General features: G+C 36.2%; 1 long non-coding RNA gene across 3 annotated transcripts in view; it reads right to left on the bottom strand.

Annotated features, from left to right (window-relative positions):
- The window catches only part of LOC108445453, a 370,042-nt gene that overhangs the window by 102,883 nt on the left and 252,467 nt on the right, over positions 1-14,692 (bottom strand). For all 3 annotated transcript variants that reach the window (XR_001860308.1, XR_001860310.1, XR_001860309.1), the window contains one exon: positions 13,369-13,457. This is a non-coding gene — a long non-coding RNA (uncharacterized LOC108445453). The remainder of the gene's footprint in view (positions 1-13,368; positions 13,458-14,692) is intronic.

Here is a 14,692-nt window from a genome sequence, read left to right as displayed (position 1 = left end):
CATCTGTACACATTTCGATATCAAAGAAAATGGAGGGAGATAATGCAAATGCGTTTACGGGAGTTTCAAATGCAAAACCACTCCACTTCAAAGACACAGTAAGTGTTTCCATCCCTTATGTATTACCAAGGATTATGATTTCTGAGGCTGATACTCTGGAAGTCCATGTAAACAGAAGAGATTTAACCAATACGTACCTAAAACCTTTTTGCTATATGTGTTATCTGAAATTGCAATAGTGTGCCATAGGCATTGTAAACTGTGTTCATGAAGCCTTGGTTATTGCTCTTTTTAATAATGGTGTGACTGCACTTATAAGTATTACAGATTTTTTCTTACTTGATATGATGCAGAGAGATCTTGTCAGGGAGTTTTGTTTCGTATTCTCCAACTGACTCTTGACTGGGGTGAACAATCTGCCTCGAGAAGTGTCAGCTTCAACCAAGTTTTCCCTGCAGTGGCAATATTTGCTTTCTCCTTGGAGCACAGTTAATGCCTGGCTGCCCTTTCTGTCCCTCTGCCTGGAAAGGTACTAGCTGTGCTGCAGGAAAAGATCACAGGGCAGGGGACAGAAGCCAGCTCTAGCTCTTTCTCTTTTGACAGTTATACCCTTACTTTCAGTGTGAATTGGGTGCTCCTGGAGGTTTCTGCTCAGCAAACTCCTCTCCCATCTCGTGGCAGTTTTGCTGATGTGAGGCAGACAAAAGAATTGGGATCTCTTTTACAAGGCTGCATAGTGGAGGAATTACAGGGTAAGGAGCAACAAGTGTCCACACTGCTGCAATAGTGACATGCTTGACTTTAAGCACAGGCATAATGTCAGTTATTCACAAATAAGTGAATAATAGGAATGGACATTAGTGTTGTTTACGAGCTACGAGAGAATGAGCTATTTTATTTGTGTTGTGTAATAGTTCTGCTTTATTTCAGAGGTTTTTTTCTTTTCATGACATTTCATCACTTCTCATTTCCCCCAAATTAGATTGTAAACCAAAGTGTTCATTCTCTATTCCAGTCTCACAGAAAAAAAAAAAAAGAACAACAAAACCCCTGTAAAATAAACATTGCTGGTATCTACATAATGCATAGATTACAGTGTACAGTTTATGCTTTTTAGTACCTAGTTATGATGCATTGGTAGAAATAAGCTCAGTAATGTTGAAAACAGAACAAGAATATTGTTTAATGTGTAAATAGATAAAGCTAGGTATAAAGTGTTTGAAAATAATTACAATTTTTTCAGATAAAATTGAATTCCTTTATTTTTCATTTGCAGTAGGGAAAACTAAGGAAATTAAAAGTAGTAGAAGATGAAACATAATCTTCTGAAGTGCTGGCATGACTTCATCATCGGTTGTTAAGACTTTAACTAAGAACTTTTTCCTAGTTTAGCTAAAACTTCACTGTACACCTTAATCTATGTCCCATAAGATTATTCTGCTGTGTGACACAGATGTCACTGAAGGCTTCCAGAATATGTGAGATTACTTTTGTTCTTTAGACAATTAACGAGATTTCTGTCTTACCCTCTGTGACAGTTATGGAAGTACTGAACTTATCAGAGACATAATAACGTAAACCTTCATACGCGAGCATGTGTAATCATTTAATCATGATGCTCTCAAACAGTAATATTTTTCTCTTCACTTGAGCAATTTCTCTTAGAATTGTTTAATGTCAATGCTTATATCAAGCAGAATAGAATAAATACCAGTATTCAGCAGTAAATCAGAGAAACAAAACAAACTAACAAACAAAAATAAAACAAAAAAAAAAGTTGAAGTCAGCAACAAATGGAAACATATTTCAGAATATTTCCAATTTTTAAGACCACAGGCTCCTGGAATATAAAAGTCTCAATCTGCCATAACACAATTGGAAATTTCAGCAAAAAAACATGGGGAAAGTGAAAGCAAAGGCACGGGACTATTGAGGTGCAAAATGAATAATGTATATATATAACTCTTATAAAACCCCCCCAATATAGTTCACAGAAATTGTAGTCTGAACCACCCGTGGTATTCTCTGAATGAATTAACCCTACCTTACCCTCTTGCACACTGTAAGTACCATGATACTGTAGGAATGTTAAGTTCAAAGTTATAATTCAGGAGTTTGAAACATGGATGTTTAGAGAGAAATAGTAACTACTTTTAGCTGAGAAAACTCTCTTCTGGAGCACTCTGCTGATTAACAAAGCTGTCTGTGAAATTCATGATGCCACCAGAAGATCAGAACAGAAGAGGATAAAATGTCCATTCGGAGATCAGAAAATTGATTTTGCTGGCTAAAAAAAGTCTTTACTGAATAAATGTATTGTGAGATTCATTAGAACTGAGTTATATTCTGCAAGCACACTCTTTTTTTTTTTTTTAATACCAATTACTATTTCATTTTAATTGCACACCAGTATAACTCCTTGAGTAAGTAGATAAGCAGGCTTATGGAAAGCTGAGAGAGACACTAAAGATCATAACTTCTTTAAGAGACAGTGCTGTTGTTATTCAAGGGTTTTTTTGAGTCCTATGCAAAGTCCTCAAAAACTCGCAGAGTATTAGAAGCATCTGTCCTCTATCCTGCTTTTAAACACCTGTGGCTGAGACCATGATTAGAGATGGACAAAGAGATGTATCACATGCTTGTGATACAAAGCACTTGCTTCCCTGGCTCATTTGTTCTCCATCACAGATTAGCATCTTGTCAGTAGGTGCTATAAATATGTCTTTTGGAAAAGATCAAAAGGTTACTCAGTGATGAAATCTAGCACAAATATGGTATAGTTTCTTTTCTTCCTTACAAACCCTTTATGTTGAATTCAGCTTTTTAAGTTCTAGGCAAAGTTTATGAGCCACTCAAAGATAATTCTTGAAAACCAAAAAAATAAAAGCAGAACAGCCTGCTGTCAATAATACTGATAAGAATTGCGCCTGAAATTATAACTTGATTTCTTAGGCCTTAACTCATATAAACCATTATTGCTTGATATCTGAATTATATTTTTTTATTCAGCAAACTTATGTGCTGTAACAGACCTTGAAATAGTGCTGGAAAGTCTAGAAACAGTACAACGGAGACAACATTATGTGCACATATATGTTATTCATTCTGACACTGTTTGCCATTATACACTCCAATCCAGTCTATCATGAACAGGGCTCTGCATCCAAGAGGACCAGCACTATCCTGTTATACCAAGACATTCCTTGTCCCAGACATCAGATGGGTGGGACTCATCTTTTGCTCCTTCACAATTAAATACCTGAAAGCCAACTCACTGCTGACAGAAATCCAGTGACAGACTACTGACTTCCAATGCCAAGAGAGGAGCCTAGGCAAACCTATGGCTCTGAAAAGTAATACACTTGGGTTTTTTGTAAAAAAATGTTATTTCATTACTGCAGCAAAACTACAAAGTCCTCTAACTCTACATCTCCTCTGGCACTGCGCTGTCCTGTGTGCTTTTTCGGCTTTTGGAGCCAATTGTTTGTGAAGCTCTCCTAGTGACATCTACAAAATCTGGGTTTGGGGGTTTTTTTTATATGTTGGAAGTTATAGAAGGCTCTCAATCCTGAAATGTGTCCTCCTATATAATAGATATATTATTGGTTCCAATAAAAGCCTAAAGAGAAGCTACTTTCAAACCCTACAAAAGAACCTCAATTTAAAGTGCTAAAAAACTTTGAGAAGAGGTCTATGTATATGAAAATGGTGAAGGCTTGAACATAAATAGCAATTTGCTGCTTGGAGTCCTGAATGATGGATTTTGGCTGAATGACTGACTAAATACAAATATTGCTGCATTTGCTGCTTTTAGTGCATAAGGACTCAGCTCAGAGACTAGTTAAAATATCCCACCAAGCTCAGGAAAGGAAATCCTGCTAGGATTCCACCTAGCAGGATCATAAGAAGGTCCAGGTGACCCAGTACCCCTAAGGTTTGTTTGGAGTACTTCTTTTTCTGGGCTAGTGGTGCATCACCATATAGTTGTTTAGAAAATGGGTAAAGTAATGAATGCAAACTTCGCAATATTCTGTAAGGTTCAAGATGTGTCCTAAATGAAAAATAAAAATAAAGCATTATTACTGTAAAAGAAATAAATATGTTCATCTGTAGGGATCTCCAAGAACCTTGCATAATAAAATGGTGGTAAAATGAACTAACTCTTGAGCACGATGGCTCATTCTTGGTTACAAACATGCAGAGTTTTATGTAAATAAATCTGCAAGAATTTTAATGACAGTGTCTGTTGTGGAGAATAGGATTTTTTAATTTTATTTGATCAATGTCGGAGAGAATAAAACATCAGAACTATTATTTTCTATTAACTGTATCTGGCACTGGCATAAGCAGTCTACTTTGCCAATGAGTTGAGTCGGTAAAGAAGGAAGAAAAAGAGAAAAAAGTTTGTCAAACTTAGTAAAAACTTTATAATCTATGTATAAAAGACCTCACTTACTTGCACCTTTTTGACTGAAAATATTTTATAAAACCAAAATCCTGTTGATATTGTTCAGCTAAAAAAAATCATAAAATCTCACACATGTAAGAGCTTGAATGTCTGGCTCATCACAATTTTAATTGTAAATCCCAGGAAATGCAGAATATGAAAATTAAATTAGGAAGTGCTCAATGGATTGCAGAGTAGTAAATTTTATTAAATTTCTTTACAAAATAACATTTGGAAAATAATTTAATAAAAAGCTGTATGTGCCTTACTAAGAAACAGTGAAAAAGGTTCAAGCAGTTTTTAGTGTAACTAGAATTTTTTTGCAATGCCTGTGGTCTTGGGCAAACTGTGCCTCAAGAAAATGTGAATTGATCAAAATGTATGTGCCTTTAATCTAATATGTAATTTATGTATAGATTACTGAAAAGATAATTTATGACAAACAACAGCATGATTCTTTAAAGCTGTTTTTATGGACCCTCTTCATGACAATATAGCGAATTGTTAACCAGTCTTGGAGAGCTGCAATCTAGTGTTTGTCACAGACAACACATTTAATTTCAAAATTAAAAAAAATGAGGTATTCCCGAACTGTATAGATGTATGTAGTATTCTTAGCAGAAGCCATAACCTGCTGTCCATATCTGTTCTGCCGTAAAAATCCACATTTTACAATACAGGCAAAACATTAAATTTTTATGTGCTTTTTTCATATCGATGTACATGTCTCTCACACCAAGAACATCTATTTTTCAAAAGGTTGGTTCTTGGAGAGACAAATCAGAAGTCTTCATGTATTTTTGCTTCTGTAGCAGTATTATGAACTAGGTATGAAAAGAAAGAAAAATACACATTTTCTATGTACCTTGGAATAACTGCAACGTTAGATCTAATTGCTGAAATATATAGGACTTGTGCTATTTGGACAAATAGGATGAAGATTTCTGGTTTGACATGAAGACAATATTAAACCTGAATTTAATCAAGCTGGTCCAATCAATATTGCAGAATCATCTCTCCTATTGCAGTTTAATGAAAGACAATGATACCAATATATCGATCTTCCTTTCAGGATGGTTATCATTCTATAGGGCTGTTGCAATGTCCTTAGAGCAAGACCTCCAAATCCTCCTAACCCAAAATCTCTTCCACTACCAATCTGTGGCAATATTTTTCTAAGTCACCTTGTCATGGAAGCCTACTGAGTGAACAGCACAACTAATTTGGACAAGAATTTTCCACCAGATGAAAAGAAAATTCCGATGTTAAGTAACAAAATCCCACTTTTTTTCTCCAGGACACTCTTCAGTACAAGCCAATCAGAGTCCTTCAGCTTTTGTTCATGAAACAGCTGGAACTTCTTATATTGATCCACTTGATTAACTTAATTAGTATGATTAATAATATTAATAGCAGAGAGTTGCTCATTACTACATTATTTACAACACTGTCATTGGATACGCCCAGTTCATGAAATGTCTAAAAAAAAAAGACTAAATCATGTAAAATCTTGTTTTTAAGTCTTCTGACATTGCCATGAACAAGAATAGCAATTGACACATCTTGCAGATCTCATCATCATGAACTCAGAGTGATAGTTCTGGGACATTGATGTCATCAGCTCAGGAGAGTGTCTCACACAGCAGACTCACTCCTCACTCTCCTAGTGCCTTGCTTAATAGCCTGGATGCTTCTCTTTAATACAGAAGGTTGCCTTACATTCCTGAGGATCAGCAGATAGTGCAGGAAGGCTTTTATTTCATGCCTCATTTCTTCCAATATCCTTGGAATTATTTACCTCACTCACATTCTCCTGGCAGTTGTGGAAAAAGAAGAGTTGCAAATGAATTGTTATTTCCTGTATGTGTGTACACAGGTGTAAACATCACAGCACAAGGGATACAGAGCAAATTTTTAACAACAAATATTTCAGAAATGACAATGGTTACCTTAGCAGCCCTCAGTCCAATTGGGTGGAGTGGCCAAATGCCTGTTAATTAGCTGAGGGGGAGTTTTAGTCAGTACTAATGTGATTCAAAGAAAAATACTATTGATTTAATTAAGGTTAATTGGTGGCTCATCAAGGAGGAAGGTTGGCTGCCTTCTATGCCCCAGAAAGGCCAACATGCAACTCCTGTCTGAGACACAGCTGAATTGCCTACGTGTCACCCAACCAATATCTATACGACATTTAACATCTAAGCACCAAAATGTTTTGAATATTCCCTTTGAATATATCCCCTTGTTCAAATGCAAAACGAAGGACATATGCACTAATCACATTTCTACTGTGGATCTGTCAAATCACAACATTTCTGTGAAAAATACAGGAGTTTTACAAGAGAATCAGTTGCTTGCCAGTGAAATATGCTTTGCCTTAATAGAGTCACATGGTAAATCCTAATCATGTGGAATTGAGTTTTATTCACTTTTCAGATTTTATTTTAAGAATTTTACCTGGAAACCAGGTAAAAGATACAGCGAGCCAGTAAAAAAATTGATAAAATAAATTAATCTATAACTTTCTGTAATATACAGTGTAATATTGATCAGTAAATAAATATAAACAATATAGGCACTGAAGAGTTTCACAATGAATTTAAATTAAGAAACTCACATCTTTTTTAAATAACTTTCAATCATAGTCTGTTCATCCCTCCAGCAGTCCATCCCAGCTTTCCATTATAAATGGTGGACTATGGTACTGAATTACATCTTTTGCACAGCAAATATTGCTTCAGTGCCAAGACTCCTCCTTTGTTGAAAAGCAGTTTCCCTTGGAAGGTGGCACTCCTGGCAAGAATTTATGGTCAATTCAGTTCATTCAAAAAAGTGACAAACATGACAAAAGGGCCAAAAGTTGTTATACCTACTGGCTCTGCCATCCCTAGTGCTGCTAAGAGGTTGAATATGGTAACTGACAGTCATATTTTTTTCTTCAGGCAGATGTAAGTTCACTAAATACACACAAAGGTGAGGAGATGTGAGCCAGTGGTGTACATAAAACTGGAGAGCTGCAATTCATAGGAGGTTGCTCTTATAATACATGTTAGACTCGAACAAGAACATTCCAGTAATATTTAGTCAGCAAGAATGGCAGGGCAATAGACAAGGGAGGTAGAGTAAAATTCATTTTCCTACAGCAGCATTGTGTGATACATCTAAAGTTAACTACAATGTGGAACTTCAGCCCTTTCGCTTTGACTACAAAATCACAACTACCCTTAGAGAAAAACCTGTAAGGAAAGAAGATTTAGAAGCAAGAAAGGAAAAAAAAGGCAGAAAAAATTTAAAACAGAACCAGCCCTGTTTTTTCTTTGTCTCTTCTTCAGTCTTCTGCATCCTTTTGTATTATGTGTTGAAACGAGAATCAACTATGCAGTATTTATAGTGATGTTACTCTCCTGATAAAGTATTACACAGGCTGTGGCAACAATCTAGGGCTCAGCAGGGAAGCTGTGAGACAGCTATTTTTGTAATGTTTAAAATTATACTAAATTAATAAAAATAAAATCTCCTGCTGGGCTTCCAGTTTTAAATAGCACATTGTGGTGTAAATTATCAGAGCATCAGGGTTCTGCTAATTTAGTACATATTATAACACTGAAGACATTAAAAGATCATAGCATTTTTCATTTTAAAAACAACACTGTGAAGTGGCTTAATAATTTCAATAGTTTATGCTAAGAATGGCTAATATATGCTCCATGGGATAGAGGGAAATGGGAAAACTGCATATCATAACTTTTAGGGGCTTGAAGGCATAATTGTTTAGAACTCTGTCAGAGAGAATTCTGCCTGTTCCTCAGATTATGACAGTCTAACTTACTAAATTATCACCTTCTAAAATTAGAATGGTACTTGAAAACAATAACTATACATAATTTTGTATTAAAGCAAGATGACATATTTCCTAATTCAAAAAAAAAAAAAATTGCTTTAGAATAAGAGAAATTCCGTTGCCTCATACCTGTATGGAAAACTTCTGCAAAGCAGTGCGGAAAATCCTACCACAAAGCATATATTAGGTTAGATAGTCATCAAGCATAGACCTTTTGGAATCATCCAGAAAGTATCCACTAACAGAGAAGGAAAGAGCTGAAAACATTTAGTCAGATGTTGGGCAGCATGAAGTGCTAATGAGTGTGCAAGACCAAGACCTAAGCAGAGTAAAAGAGAAAGGTGATGACACATGTTGCCAGAGAAACGATGTTAAAAATAAAAAATGTCCACTTGACAGCACATATTGGTTCCTTAGATATTTTTCCCCTACTACTAGAAACTTCTTGTGGCCATTCATCCCTGGTAGAAAAGCATCAGAGTAGTGGCAAGAAAAAATGGTTTGCTGTAAACCAAACTGTCTGATACACTTTGGCAAGGTTAGGCAGATTGATAACAGCGTTAGTGCTTTGCAAGTACTTATTGCTGCCACCCGTGGGTGGAGCTATGCCCAGAATAATGGCAACAGGACATTAGTGGGGAAGGTTCAAGCAAGACAATGGACTGAGACATCTCTTCCTCACACCAGTTTTTTCTCAGTCTGCATTTAAAATACTAGAAGCTGTGTTTGAAAGCATGGAAGACTTATGACTACTGCTAGCATTTGTGTTTGCTCATGCCAGACTATTTATTTTCAAAAGTACTGCTTGTTAAGTAAATAAAAGACAATATAATTTTGGCAATTACTATGTTTACAGGGAGCTGGAACAAGGTGAAAGTCACTGGCATTCTTGTTGAGCTAGCTGATAAAATGTGACCTGAAATAATGTGTTACTAGTGAAGTCATGCAAAAAAAATCCCTAGACCCAGTACACTGAGACCACGTCCTCATTGTGAAGAGAGAAATATTCAGACTATGCTGTGGCAGTCTAATATGTGTGTATCCTAAGATACTGAGCAAGCAAATAAAAGCAAGATAACTGCAACTTCTTGGGATTACTTTTGGACAGCAGTTTATCAAAATTTACATGCAAAACAACTCACTTCTTTTAGAAACCTTGAGTCTGAAAAAAACCCACTTTTCATGCCTGATCAGGTACTGCTTTGCTGGCTCACTTGGGTTTTCATAAAGGGTGAATTGATTTAGAACACCATTGAATTCAATAGAAAATCATAAAACTGAATTTAGTGTTGCTGTTATAATGCAGAAAACTGACCAAGATACTTAAAATAATTTTATTTTTTAATCAGAAACTGAAAATTTTTCAAAACTGGAATTTTTAATACAAATTATAATGATTGAATAAAAGTTTGGATAATGGGGAGTAACTGATTAGCAACATCTCCCTTTCTACCAATCTTGTGGCACATCAGAGGCCCACTTGGCACCTGGGAGAGCAGCAACTGAATATTTGTTTTTCAAAATTATTCTAAATTATTTGAATCTAGGTTTTCAATATTATATGTCAGTATCATGATCATTGTCTACACTGGATTCAGCAGCTGAGTGTGTTAATCATGAGTATATGAAAGAGCTCAAACTGATTTTCATTTCTTACTAGGCTTCCAAATCAAACTTTTCTTTGTGATGTCAAATTCTGATTTACTAGCCAACATCAATGATAGAGTCAGAAAATTATATGAAATTCCCCAGTTTTTGGGGCTTCACCACTGTGACGAGATTTTTTTTTTTCTACCACTAGTTCTGTTTTCCCTCCCAGCTGCTCAAGTGGGGACAACACCTTTTCCCTCTTCCTCAGAGGACTTCAGAGAGGGCCAAGAGTTTTCATTCATAAGATATCTCAGGAACAGTGGCTATAAAGGTGACATCTGTGGTATTATGAGCACTGGGAATAAGCTGTGACAGAGGCCAGCTTTGCTCCTTGCTCTCTGGAGCTGTGCTCAGCCTGTCTGCTGAGGGCAGACTCCTCAGATGGGAACTCACTCTGCAAGCCATACCATGTCAATATTGTGCCAGTGAGTGTGCTAATTATAATTCATATGATAAATACAGTGCCCAAGTTGAGATTATATCCTGCCTTTGTGTAATTTGTTAGTACAGCAAACTTAGAAAAGAGAAACAGACAAGAAAGACGCAGGGAAAAGGACATGTAGATCCATAAAGCTAGCTAGAGACATATCCTCTTGACTCATACATAATTTTTCTCAGGTTTCTGTTGAGGTTCTATGAAGCCATATTTTACTGACCCTCTTCCAGAAAAATCCATGTCTAAATAAGTGGCCTGCTAATTTATCTGGCTTTATTATTAAGAAAGAAGTATTCAGTACTAATAAATAATTAATATTTAGACAACGCTTGTTTTACTTTGGGTACAGGTGGAATATAAATATTGCCCCTGTGAACACACAGAAGGACAGTTTTGGTTTTTTTTTTTCAACCACAAATACTCAAATACTCACTGTCTTGGCAGGGGAAATGCACAGATACATGGAGGAAGATACTTGCACCTTACTTGACACACTGGAATAACCTGTGTGATGACATACTTTTATTTCTATGGAATCAAACATTGTTCTAAAAAGGCCTTTGGCTCAGACGTGTACCACAAAGCTTTGTGTTGGAGGCTTCTCTTCTCCCCACAGGCTGATTGTCTGGGTTTTCACCATTATTCTGAAGCACTTTTTATTCTCGTTTCCAACCCTTTTTTCCTCCCTTCCTTGTGCTGGCATGTATTCATATGGATTTTTTTTAACTGTTATTAATTACAGATGATGTTTCTTCTTCACACTTGACCGCAAAACCAGACTGAAATGGACATTTATTGAATGGAGATGCAGTGTAGTGCACTACCAGTTCATGTGCTGCTCAGGCAGATTTTGAGGCCTTCCTTCCCCCTCTACTGATCCATAATTTATTAAGCTCAGTAGCTCTGTCAAAAAACTGAAACTACAGCTCAGCAGCACTAATTGCCACTTCCATCATTAAAACTGATTCATTTTCCCTTGATGCAACCTAACCAAGGAATAACATGACAGAGAAATCTTAAGCTCCCTAAGACAAGGAGTTACCACTCCTTACAAGATAACTCTTTCAAAAATTAAATAAATACAAAATTATGAACAGCAGCAGAGGACATTGACATATCCCAGTGTTGTGAGTATGCCCATTTATTTAAAGGATGATGAAAGTATTGGGAGGAATAAGAAGGTTGCCACAATTTATAATTTAGAGAATTTTTTTCAAGACACCAGCTTTGTTGCAAGGAGCCTGAGATCAGATGAATGGCGCTAAGAAAGCACACAGTATTCTGGATAGCTCATTGTCCTGGAGAAAAGGAGGAATAAGGTTTCAAAATGCATTTCCAGATGCTATGTTGAATCACAATCTCCATGAAGATAGACTCACATGAGACATTTGTGTGTACAAAATGAAGTACAGCAAAACACAGTCCATTTCTTTTGTCAAGTGAATAAGAGCTCATTTGTCAGGAACAAGTACAAAGCTCATAGGATTATTGCTGCTGTGATGCTAGAAGCAAGAGCAAAACATTTAGATAGAGCAGAGGTAGTAAAATGCTGTGGAAATTTGAGCTCATCCAAGTGCTCTAGAACCTGTTTGCAAAAACAGATGTTTGTAGAGATCTGGCCAAGACCCAGATGAACCAAAATTTTTGAGACATGGTGATAAAAATGAGTACTTGCTTTCTATATAGGCATATACAGGAGGGAAAATGTCTACTCTTCACCCAGCTTTCAAAAATAGGAAAGAGATGAAACAAACTGTAAAATTTAAAGAAGATTAAATCAGAATTCAATGTAAATAACATAACTTGAGTGAGGTGATGTCATATTTTTGTCTTCTTTTCATGGAGGTTCAAATCCACAAAAGAAAAAACAGGAAGTGCAAGCACTGCAGAAGCAGAAATAATATTCAACTAGGTTATTAAAATAATAATTTGGAATACTCTGCTGATAGCATATATTCACAAAATAAATGCTTTTACCATTGGTTAGAAATGCATACGCATTCAAAGACAAATCTAAGTCCTTAACACGGATAAGAAAGATCTCATAGAGGATCTTGATTATGACAGTCATAACCAACTCTCTATCCAGCATAAAAGAAGGAACAATATTCCATTAGCAAAAAGGTGTTAGGTAAACTAACAGTTATCTTAAGGATACATCTCAAGTTACATATATCTTAGTTTATAACTCATAATACTAGTGTGCAGATGTACACTGCTATTATGATTATCTTGCATGACTCCTAATATGACTACAATCTTCTTCAGTGATTTCTTAGGCTTCTTCTCATTTTCTTTCTCTTGACTTTTAAAGATATCTTGAAACAAAGTCAATAAATTTAGACATTTTTGTGTTTCTTTATATTACTGCCTTTGGCCGTAACACTGAAAGCCTTCATTGCTCCGACTATTTACTCTAGTCCAATTTGCACTCCCTTACAATCATTCCCATGTTTCTCTTCTTTCTTTGAGTTTATATCCTTAGCCAGCATCTACTTTTACCAATTACTGATCTCTACTTCCAACCTATTTTATTTGATAAAGCAAACTACTTTGAATAAATAATGTACAAGTTCAGGCTTCCTGTGGTAGATTATCCATAAGGAAGGCAATTACAGCATTGTCTAATTTGTTTGGTTTTGAAAGTGTTCACTAATTTTGTATGAGAAATTTCACCCCATGGCCCAGTCAGGAAAGAACTTTGTTGATATTTTGAATTAAGTCTGACGTTCATGGCATAAAGCCAAATGTAGGAGAGTGAACCAAAAGTAAAGTAAAATGCTGTTTCATTTAAGCTAATGAGAAGCTGAAAGACCAAATTTGTATTGTTTGTCCTCTCCAGAAACAGAAGAATCCATATTACTTTGTTAGGGTATGTAATGTGATCATAAAAACATGATGATTAAATAAAGCTGAGCACCCATTTCAACTCTTCTATAACACTGAACGAAAAGAGAAAAAAGACACATAAATTAAACAATTTTATTTCCTTACCTGGTGTGGCCTCATTAAGAAATGGTATTGGTTCTGGAGTTAGAGCTGTTTGAGCTGGAGCTCAGGACTTTTCTCTTATGGTGAGATACCTAGAGAAGAATAAAAACATTTTCAACTTCAAATATCTAGATTTTCTGTTTATGTAAAGGAGGGTACTCTTTGGGATTGTTTTTGTTGTTGTTGTTTGGTGGGGTTTTTTTTCTTTTTTTTCTTTTTAAGTAGCTGAAAACTTGGGATTTCCAGAAAAGGCAGAAATAGCAAAAGCTTTATAAAGAAATCTCTGCCAAAATCTCTCTTTGATTACTTTGTCCTTGCATGGAAGGTCCTTTGTAGCTTTGTTTCAGTCAACTTGGTGGCCTTTTGATTTTGCCTCAAACTGCACAGTAGCCTCTGATCCCCAGGAACTTATGGTTTCTCCCATCTCTGAAGCCGGAGCTGTTTTGTCATTGATTCTCTCAGTGGTTTCCAACCCTCTTCTTGAGATGTAAAGCCTGTCTCTGTGCTGTGAGTCTGTTCTGCCTGCCACATCCTCTAATCCAGAAATTTCCATCCTGAGCAGACCCAGTTACTCCCAGGAACAGGAAGACTGTCTCCACCTAGCAAATCATGTGTTTTCTTTCCTCCCCATGACTTACCCCAACTCAGCTTGCTTTACTTTTCCCAGAGACCACCCTCTGATGATGCCCTGGATCTGCCTCAGCTATCTGCCTCTTTCATAGCTTCCTGATAAGTTTCTCTGAGAGGTGTTGGAGCTATAAACATAGCTACCTAAAGTACAGGGAAGCTTCCAGGAACTGAAGGAGGTGAAATTGCTGTAATTCTGCTTTCAGAATACTAAGATAGGGAAAAGACAGACAAGTGTCTAGAAAAGGAAAAACGAAAGCTGAAATCATAGCCCTTTCACAGGGAGGACTAGCGAACACCCAGACCTTTACAAAAGTGGAAGACAAGCATAGTTTCATTAGTTTTGAATTATAGAGAGGAAAATAATCAGATACTGAAGTGTTAGACTTGGTTTTAAACAGCACATGGACCAGAGCAAGATTCTCACCATTTTTGTCCAGTAAGGGATTGCTCTCATAAAACAAGGAAGGAGCTTTGCATAGTCCTATTAAAACTTTCACAGACAGCTTTTGGTATAGTTACCAGCATTCAAATCTAAATATTGGAATACACTTAGACCAAATAAGACTTAGTTAGTGTATCCATATCCACAAAGCCCAAAATATTTTTTAGTCACAAGACATTTGAGACCAAACAAAATATCCTGCAGGTTACTCTTTTTCTGCATGAAAGCAGATTTCATGCTGCGATTTGCATTACT

The sequence above is a fragment of the Corvus brachyrhynchos genome, unplaced genomic scaffold, assembly GCF_000691975.1.
Source record: "Corvus brachyrhynchos isolate BGI_N302 unplaced genomic scaffold, ASM69197v1 scaffold142, whole genome shotgun sequence".
NCBI lineage: Eukaryota > Metazoa > Chordata > Aves > Passeriformes > Corvidae > Corvus > Corvus brachyrhynchos.
The sequence above is the reverse complement of the archived record's forward strand: the minus strand, read 5'-3'. Positions and strand labels throughout refer to the sequence as shown.